Consider the following 9,634-nt stretch of genomic DNA (forward strand, 5'->3'; position numbering starts at 1 on the left):
TGTAGTATGCTATGCAACGCACGAGGTTAGCCAGGGGAAACATTGTTTGCTAGCTCATGCACGAGAGAGCTAGACCGCCTCCGCTGGAGACTTGCATGCAGTCGCGTTGCAGCAGAAATCTCATGGATTGTTGTGTTATTTGGGAATGCAGGCAATAAAAGCCACTGTTAGGAACCCCTGCTGTGAACCTCTATCACGAACACCTGCACAAGTGAGGGTCGTTACACCCACAACACTCAAACATCTCCCGGCAGCGGCCAACACCATCCTGACTCTTTCCGGCCTCCCCTTTATTTCAGACCATGGCAGTGAAAGCCAAACATCTTCTCTCGTCCATACAGATATTCTGGTCGGCTCCGGCTTCCCTTTCTGCTCTGCTCTTTTTCCACTCCCACCATTTCTCCCCATTCTCCTAGCAGCTTCGGCGTACGACAACCTCATTTCTGCGCTCATTTTACTCCTTTTCTCCTCCTTAATTCTGTTTGCACGCTGTGCCGACCCCGTATCATGACTCCCCCCGCAGTGCAGGCCCTTTGCTTGCGCTTTCCCAACTTTACAACTCCAACCCTGCAGCTGTCCTCCCCACATCTTCTGACATACTGCAGCAACAGCTCCGCGTTCTTGACAGCTGAAACATGTGAGAGGAGCTCTCTCATACGGCCTCACCCTGGAACAGGGGCGGATCTACAGGGTGGCAACAGGGGTGGCAGCTGCCACCTCCGGGACACAGTCTTGCCACCCCTGTTGCCACCCCATTTATAAATCAGATCATATGTTTTTAAAGTATATTTTATGTACATGCATGGTGAAGGTCAATGAGACCCGCGCCAAACTCATCTCAAACAGAAGTCGCAGATTTAGAATCCCCCCTCCCCCTCACAGGCGCGGATCTACAGGGTGGCAAGGGGGGGCAGCTGCCACCTCTGGGACACAGTCTTGCCACCCCAGGAAAAAATCTCTAGATCCACCACTGCCCTGGAAGCCACATAATCAAGGTACACTCTTTCCGGCAAGCCCCCTTCAAAAGTCAAACACGCAGCCTTGCCGTCCTCCTTCTCGGCATCTAGTCGTTCTGCCTGTCTCACGCACGCCTGCAGCATCCAGAAATGACTCCGCCTCTACTGACCTCGGAGGCGCGCCACTTCTCACTCCCTTCATCCTTGCTTCCGATCCGAGGGGGGAGCAAATCACGCAGCATCAATCTTTAAATGCATCAGTGTCAAGGCCTCTACCTCTCTGACACTCTGACATACAACCAATGATGACGAGCCCGCTTCCAGTTACCCCGGTCGATCGGACATCTCCATGTTTTCCCTAATAAACTTCCCGACATCATGTGGGTCCTTGAAAACCCTGTCTTTCTTCTTATTATTGTTATTGTTTAGGTTTAGTGGCGGTTGGCAAACAACAGTTTGGTGTATTACCGCCACCAACTGGACTGGAGTGTGGACCAGAATGTCTGGGGGGGGGGAGGGGCGACTCATTTTGACAATTCCAAGATACTGAAATAAAATTCGATAACATTCATTTCCCAGGTTCTTTTGTAGAATGATTATCAAGCGTAAGTTTATCTCTGCCTTTCTGAGGTTCCGAATCAGGTCTCTTCTTCTTCTTCTTCTTCTTCTTTCTTTCTTTCTCTTATCTCTGACAGTGCAGCATCACATGCTGCCGTTTCTTCTTGCCCACAGCAGTCGCATCTGCCTGTTGTGTTTGCTTGTTTTAAATAGTCTACCGTTTAGTCCAGGGTGTCCAAATGTAAGTCTGGATATTATTGTCTCCTCTCTCCTGCTCCTTCCTGCACTCCTCATCCCTCCCACTTTCCTTTGAACTCTACCCAGACGGCATCCGGATGTGGGCCACTTCAGGCAATGACGCGGCACTGATGGCCTTCTTCTGGCCCTGACAAAATGGATGTGAGCCTGAAGTGGCCCACATGTATAATAGCAAATATGGCCCCGATATGCCAGATCACATGTGGGCCTTTTCTGGCAAAGATGCGGTGCTCTGGGCAACATGTGATCTGGATGTGACCCTGAAGTGGCCCGTGTGGTAAATGGTGAATATGGCCCAAATATCACAAAACAAATATGGACCACCTTTGGCAAATATGTGGCACATGCAGCATTGCAATGGCTTGGTTCTGGCCCAGATCTGGCAAACAGGAGCGGACAACCCAAGTGCCATCACTCCACGCAGTATGTGGGCCGGATGAAGTGTCGGGTGTGGGACGGGTCCGGGCCACAGCAGTTTTGCTATCTGGGTATAAAACCATCATCCTTTCCTCTCCTCCTCCCTGTGCTTTTGCCACTGTTCCTTCAATCTCTGCTCTTGATTTCTGCTTTGCTGAATCTAACTGCTAATTCAATATGTTTATTTTTGTAGCTTCCTTTGCAACCTTGTCTGCCGTCTCATCTCCTTTGACACCAGTATGCCCTGGCACCCATGTGAAATTTACTGTCAGATCCATCATTTGAATTCTGTATGATGTTTGCTGTACTTCTATTAAAATATCCGGTCTTCTATCTGAAGGACTGTACTGTAAACTGGCTAGTGATGAGCACCTTTAACACCACCTTTGTCCTGCTAAACATGAACCCTCAGGCATCCATTCAGACAACGTAAACATGGTATAGCTGATCTGTGGTCAGCGATTAAATATAGGTCTTCACAACTATATTTAACCTCTCATTGTCCCAATCCGTAGTCCCGGCATGCTTTAAGACCACCTCTATCATTCCTGTCCCCAAGAAACCAACATCCACATGCCTGGATGACTACCGACCCATAGCACTCACCCCCATTGCCATGAAGTACTTTGAGAGACTGGTTCTGGCTCACATCAAAAACATTATCCCCCCCACATTTGACCCACATCAGTTCGCCTACTGTCCCAAAAGGTCTACTGAGGATGCCATTGCCACTGCCCTGCACGTTGCTCTGACCCACCTTGAATTTAACAACACATACACGCGGATGCTGTTTATAGATTACAGCTCTGCCTTCAACACCATCATCCCCGCCAAACTAACCACCAACCTCCCCTCCCTTGGCCTCAACCCCTCCCTCTGTAACTGGATCCTGGACTTCCTGACCAACAGACCTCAGTCTGTTAGGTTAGGTGACCACACCTCCTCCACCCTGACCCTCAGCACAGGTGCCCCTCAAGGCTGTGTTCTGAGGCCCCTCCTTTTCTCCCTCTTCACCCACGACTGGCTGCCAACTCACCCTTCAAATGTTATAGTTAAGTTTGCAGATGACACCACAGTCATTGGCCGTATCACCAACAATGATGAGACGGCCTACAGGGATGAGATTCAGCACCTCACATCATGGTGCACCACCAACAATCTGGTTCTCAATGTGCAGAAGACGAAGGAGCTGACTGTGGACTTCAGGAGGTCTAGAAGCTGCAGCCACTCCCCCATACACATCAATGGGGTGGAAGTGGAGCGTGTTTCCCACTTTAAATTCCTTGGAGTCCACATCAGCGAGGAACTTTCGTGGACATTAAACACCCAGGCCCTTGTGAAAAAGGCCCAACAACGCCTGCATTTCCTGAGGAGGCTGAGGAGCGCCCGTCTACCCCCCAAAATTCTCACCAACTTCTACCACTGCACCATAGAGAGCATCCTGACCATCTGCATCTCAGTGTGGTATGGCAGCTGCACCTCAGTAGACCAGAAAGCTCTGCAGCGGGTCGTCAAGGCGGCCCAGCATATCACCGGTACCCAGCTCCCAGCCATAAAAGACATTTATCACAAACGCTGCCTTCGAAGGGGTCTCAGCATCAGCAGAGATCCCACCCACCCCAACCATGGACTGTTCTGCCCCCTGTGCTCTGGGAGGCGCTACAGGAGCCTCAGAGCCCGCACTACCAGGCTCAAAAACAGCTTCTTTCCACAAGCTGTTGCCCACCTGAACCTGGCTACCCCCTGAATGTCTGTAGATATTTTTAAATACTTTTATACTCCAGCTTTTTTTTTTTAACTTATTTTTAGCTTTTGGTCTTCATGTGTGTATATCTTCTACTGCGTTTGCTGTGTTTGTCTGTCCGTCTTGCAGTGTTTGGCGAAGCTGCAGCCCTCATTTCATTTTTAACACGTGGCTGCACATCGTTTCTAATGACAATAAATTGAACTGAACTGAATTAAAAGTAAGCAACATACATATGCAAATTGCCCTCACAATCTTTTTCTAATTTCATACTCTAAACATAAAGCTGGTCCAGTCTTTCTTCCTCTCCTATAATCACCCTGGTATTTGGATATATATATATATATACCCTTTATTTTCTATATAATATTTTAATCTTTCATTTACCATGTTCTCCATTATTTTGCAGATGTTGGACGTTGACAAAATGTTCTGTAATTCCCTGGCTTGGAACAATCCTTTCCTGGTCTGAGTATCGGGACTACGACAGCCTCCTTCCAGCTTTGTGGCAATTTCCCACCATCCCACACTTCACTCTATGGGTCCAATAAAATATCCACGGAGGAGTCACCGAGATAACTGACCATTTTACAGCAAGTCTGATCCTTGCCTGGTGCCGACAGCTTGGTTCTCTTGAGGCAGCGGTCCAGTTCTGTCCTCGCAAATGGCTGGTTTAGAAGGTCATCGGTGTTTTCTTCCTGTTGTAGTATCTCTTCATTTTCTACTATTGCAGCCCCCCCCTCCCTTCACTAATATTGTCCAAACTGTGAATTCTTACCAAAGTTCTTCCAACGTCTCTGTGTTTTCCTCATCTCTCACTGCAGCCGTAAGACTGGGTACCCATGTCCTCTTCTAACCCCACGTTCTCCAACAAATCTCCTCTCCCTTCCCACCGAGTTACAGAAACCCCTCCCAAAGTCCTTCTTTGCATTTCCTATCATGCTTACATTTGTTTGTAACCTTTTACATTCAATAAGATTCTGAAAACCGTGATTTTTTTTAACATTTAGAAGCTTTATTTCAAGACTTAATTGCTTTATCACATTCTTTTGTCCACCATGACACAGTCTTCTTTTTGTGCTTACCCCCCTTTTTCCTTTGCGGCACCCAGAATGGCTTTACAAGCTGAATCACTGAAATTATCAACATCTTCATTAATATAATCTTTTTTTTGTTGCATTCCTTGATTACTAATGTACCTAAATGTCTCCCAGTCAGCACTACCGAAGGACCATTTCTGTAACCCTCCTCTATCATGTTCCTCTTAACTCGGGCTTACTTCAACCACCGTCGGATAGTGGTCGTTCCTCTGACTGCTTTCCATGAAGAAACACCAGCCAATGAATCTGACACCAGTGTAAGATCTATGGTCGATCCTGTGCCTATTCTGGTACTAATTCTTGTGCCACCTCCATCATTCAGGCACACTAGATTTTTCCTCTCCATTAACTCTTCGATCATCATTCCATTGCCACCATTACAGTTCCCCCATAACGTGCCATGGGCATCAAAGCCTCCACAGCATATCATTTCCCCCTCTCACTGTACAGCGAGTGCATCCATTAACTCAGTGGAAAGCCTACTATATGGATTGTGAAAGTTTCTGCCAAGAGTATAGACAATGAAGAACACCCTCCCTTCACCATGCCAAGGTTTAATTACTCTAACCCAAAGCCCCAGAGAGATGTCTTAATACTGGATAATTGGCATCCTATTTCATTGCTAAACAATGATTATGCAGTTATTGCATTATGTATAGCCAATAAATTGAATAAAGTCCTAAATTACCTTATTGATGAATCCCAAAATGGTTTTATGTTTGGTAGATATACAATTGATCATATAAGACTCGTCCTTGATACCTTAGACTATTCAGATTTAGTACTAGACAATGGCTTCATTCTCTTTCTAGATTTCCACAAGGCATTTGATTCTAGAGAGCATCAATTTCTGTCCGAACCTCTTGATTTATTTGGATTTGGAGAACATTTAAAAAAATCAATACACACTTTATATGCTTTTGCGGAATAGTTTGGTTAAGTTACCTGATGGAACTACAAAAAGATTTAGAATGTTCCGGGGGATCTGCCAGGGATGTCCCATCTCTGTATATTTATTTGTACTTCCCATGCAAATTGTAGCCTAAACAGAGTAGTTTAAAAGGAATCTCGATAGCAGGAAGGGTGATCTCTCAGGAATCTCGCACTCTCAGTATTTCTGCAGGATAAATCTCAAGTTGATATTGCAGTTAAACTCTTTAATAGATTTTCTGCAGCTTGTGGTCTCAAAGTTAACTTACCCAAATGTGAGCTGCTTCCCACCAAGGCCTGCAGTGATGGATGCAGACGTTTCAGGAATTCCTGTAAAAATTAAAATTAAATACCTTGGGGTTACCACTGTTAAAGACCAAACTGTAAGAATGAGTGAAAACTTTAATCCACTTATTTCTTCACTACAGCAAGATCTAATTTATGGATTCAGAGAGACTCAACCATAACCGGGTGAGTCTTGCTGTCCAAAGCTGAGGGTCTAGCTAGACGTGTCTATGCTAGCTCAGCTCTCCATGTCTCAAAAGATATAGGTACAAAAATTAATAGGACCTTGTTTGATTATATATGGAAAAGGAATCTCATTTTATAAAAAAATATGTAATGATTAACAAGCTCAGTAATGGTGGCTTCAATGTTTTAGACTTTCATACTCTGCACTCCACTTTTGAAGCTAAATAGATCAAAAGATAAGTGACACATCCAAAGTCGTTATGGAACTTTATATCAACATATGTATTGGATGCATTAGGGGGATTTAATTTTATATTCAGATGTAATTACAATATAGAAAAGCTCCATGCAAACCTCTCAAATTTTCATAAAGTTACTATTAGCTGGCCCTTGGTATACAAATACTACATTTGGAATAACCAGGATATATGTGTTTCAAGCCCAAATCATGGTTTTGTTTTGTTTTGAAGAAATGGGTTGATAATGCCATATGACTTGTCTATCAATTGTTTAACAAGGAAGGTCATATGTTTACTTATAATGAGATTTTATCAGAATATAACACTCCAGTACTTCCTGCAGAATCCACTATTGTCTTCGATACTATTCTGTCAGGTATTAAATCCCTGTTGTCATCTTCAACCAGAGATATCATCATTCAAACAGAATTATACATAGGGAATTCACACCCCCCCTTTTTTATTTTTGAGTAGAAAAACTAATAATAAATGTATAAGGGAAATAATCCAGAGGGGCACAATTAGTAAACGTGCTTCTGTTTTTGTTTGGAGTAATTGATATATTGCTATAGAGGGGAAAAAAACATGGTTATTGCCCAAAAACTCCTTTTGTTTGAAATAAGGTGCGGGAGGTGTCTTTGTAAATGCTGCACAGGTGTAGTCCAGCTAATTCTGTTATTGTAACATGCAGGCTAAATGCTGACCCCCATTCTGTCACCACACACATGAAACCATAACTCATCTTTTTGGGGACTGCACCTTTAGTCAAACTTCTTGGTATGACCCTAATCTGTTGTTAAACAGAAAATCAGAAATTCAGCTCAAACTCAACATTGAATTCGTTTTATTTGGTGTCTTTGATGATGAAATGCCTGCCAAGAAAGTGTACGTCATTAACCTTGTTTCTCTATTAGCAAGAGTCCCACATACATGCCAGCGGATTTGCAAAAGAGAAACCCACCCTTACTGTTTTCAGGTCTCACCTGGACACAGGTAAGACCTCCTACCTGGACCTGGACACAGGTAAGACATCCTACCTGGACCTGGACACAGGTAAGACCTCCTACCTGGACCTGGACACAGGTAAGACCTCCTACCTGGACCTGGACACAGGTAAGACATCCTACCTGGACCTGGACACAGGTAAGACCTCCTACCTGGACCTGGACACAGGTAAGACATCCTACCTGGGCCTGGACACAGGTAAGACCTCCTACCTGGACCTGGACACAGGTAAGACCTCCTACCTGGACCTGGACACAGGTAAAACCTCCTACCTGGACCTGGACACAGGTAAGACATCCTACCTGGACCTGGACACAGGTAAGACCTCCTACCTGGACCTGGACACAGGTAAGACATCCTACCTGGACCTGGACACAGGTAAAACCTCCTACCTGGACCTGGACACAGGTAAGACCTCCTACCTGGACCTGGACACACGAACATGCTGCACAAACTCTAAAGCTGTGAAAACGACAGCCTTGTGTAATGCATTTGATTTGATTTGATTTGTAATTTATTTTAATTTTGTTTATGTCTGCAATTATTTTATGTCTTTATCCTTTAAGCGTTATTTTTATGCATTATCAATACTTCCAGCATACATTGTCTTGCTGAAATTGTGAACATTTTGTAAGTTCAGTTGTGTAAATAAAGTGTATTTAAAAAAAAAAAGAAGCTCTCCAACCAACCTCCGCTCGTGTCGGCTGACCTCCGCTCGTGTCGTCTCGACGGACTATTTTTAATGTTTGTTCCAGCAACTTGTGCACGTGGGCCTGAAAATCAGTTTTGGCGGGGAACGCGCCGGACGTGACGTCCTTGGACGGATCCTTCACCTCTCAGGGACACCGGACCGGTGGAGAGGTTGTAAACTAAAGACTCTTTAATGCAACAGTAGGTGGCGATAATGCTCCATCTGGTTGTAATTCGCCATTAATCCAGAAGAAGAAGACGAAGAAGAAGAAACCGGTAGAAGAAGCGAAACAAAATATCGCTTTAAAAATGTGGTAAATCGTGAGTTTGGTGTATATAATAATAGTGACGACGTGTCCGTTAAACGCACATTTTAAACCAAAAGCCCAGGAGCTACCCGTTACCCCAGAAACTCGTCCATCCGGGTATTTTCTGACGGACACAGTTGACGTCGTCCTCGTGGTTTTGCGCCTCTGCGTATGTCTGCGCGATGCTGCGTTAAGTTTATATGTAGTTTGGCCTTGGTTTCTACTCACGTGGAGTACTTTATCCCTTATGTGTAACGCCTTCAAGCCATTTGCCTCCAAGTATGCTCACCCAGTCTGTACAAGCAAGAATCGACCGAGTGAGCTCTTATGCACACCCCCCCCCCTTCAGGATGTGCAGCCAAAAGTGTTGCAACGTTGACACGTGTTTTGTGTAGCCATGTCGTAAAGCATCGATGAAGTCGTTATGGAGAACTGCTGGCCCAGCAGAGTAAGAGCTCATCTGTCCCAGCTGACACTGGCCTGTTAAGCAACCCAGTGTGACTTCTATGTTGTGTTTGTTGTCTTGTCTGATGGCCTCACAAATCAAGATGTCACACCTTGGGCGCGTTTTAGAGTTTCCTGTTACAGAACTGCTCACCCGGGATCAAGTACCTCCACGTTGACTCTTAACAGGGCGGCTGCAGCCTCACTGCAGTATCATGTGTATTTCATCCATTACCCAAACCCGCTTATCCTTACTCGGGGTGGCGGGGAGGCTGGAGCCCATCCCAGCAGTCACTGGGCTGCAGGTGGGGAGACCCCCTGGACAGGCTGCCAGACCATCACAGGGCTGAATAGTGTGCAGCTGACAACTATGGCCTACACACCCCCTCTCTTGAGGCCGTGTAGGCCATATTTCTCATCATGGCCTGACGAAAGGCCGTGTATTATGAATTATAGCCCACACGGCCTCTCACCAGGCCGTGTAGGCTGCCATGTGTATTTCTGCTTTGATCAA

This window comes from Lampris incognitus, chromosome 13 (genome assembly GCF_029633865.1).
Source record: "Lampris incognitus isolate fLamInc1 chromosome 13, fLamInc1.hap2, whole genome shotgun sequence".
Lineage (NCBI taxonomy): Eukaryota > Metazoa > Chordata > Actinopteri > Lampriformes > Lampridae > Lampris > Lampris incognitus.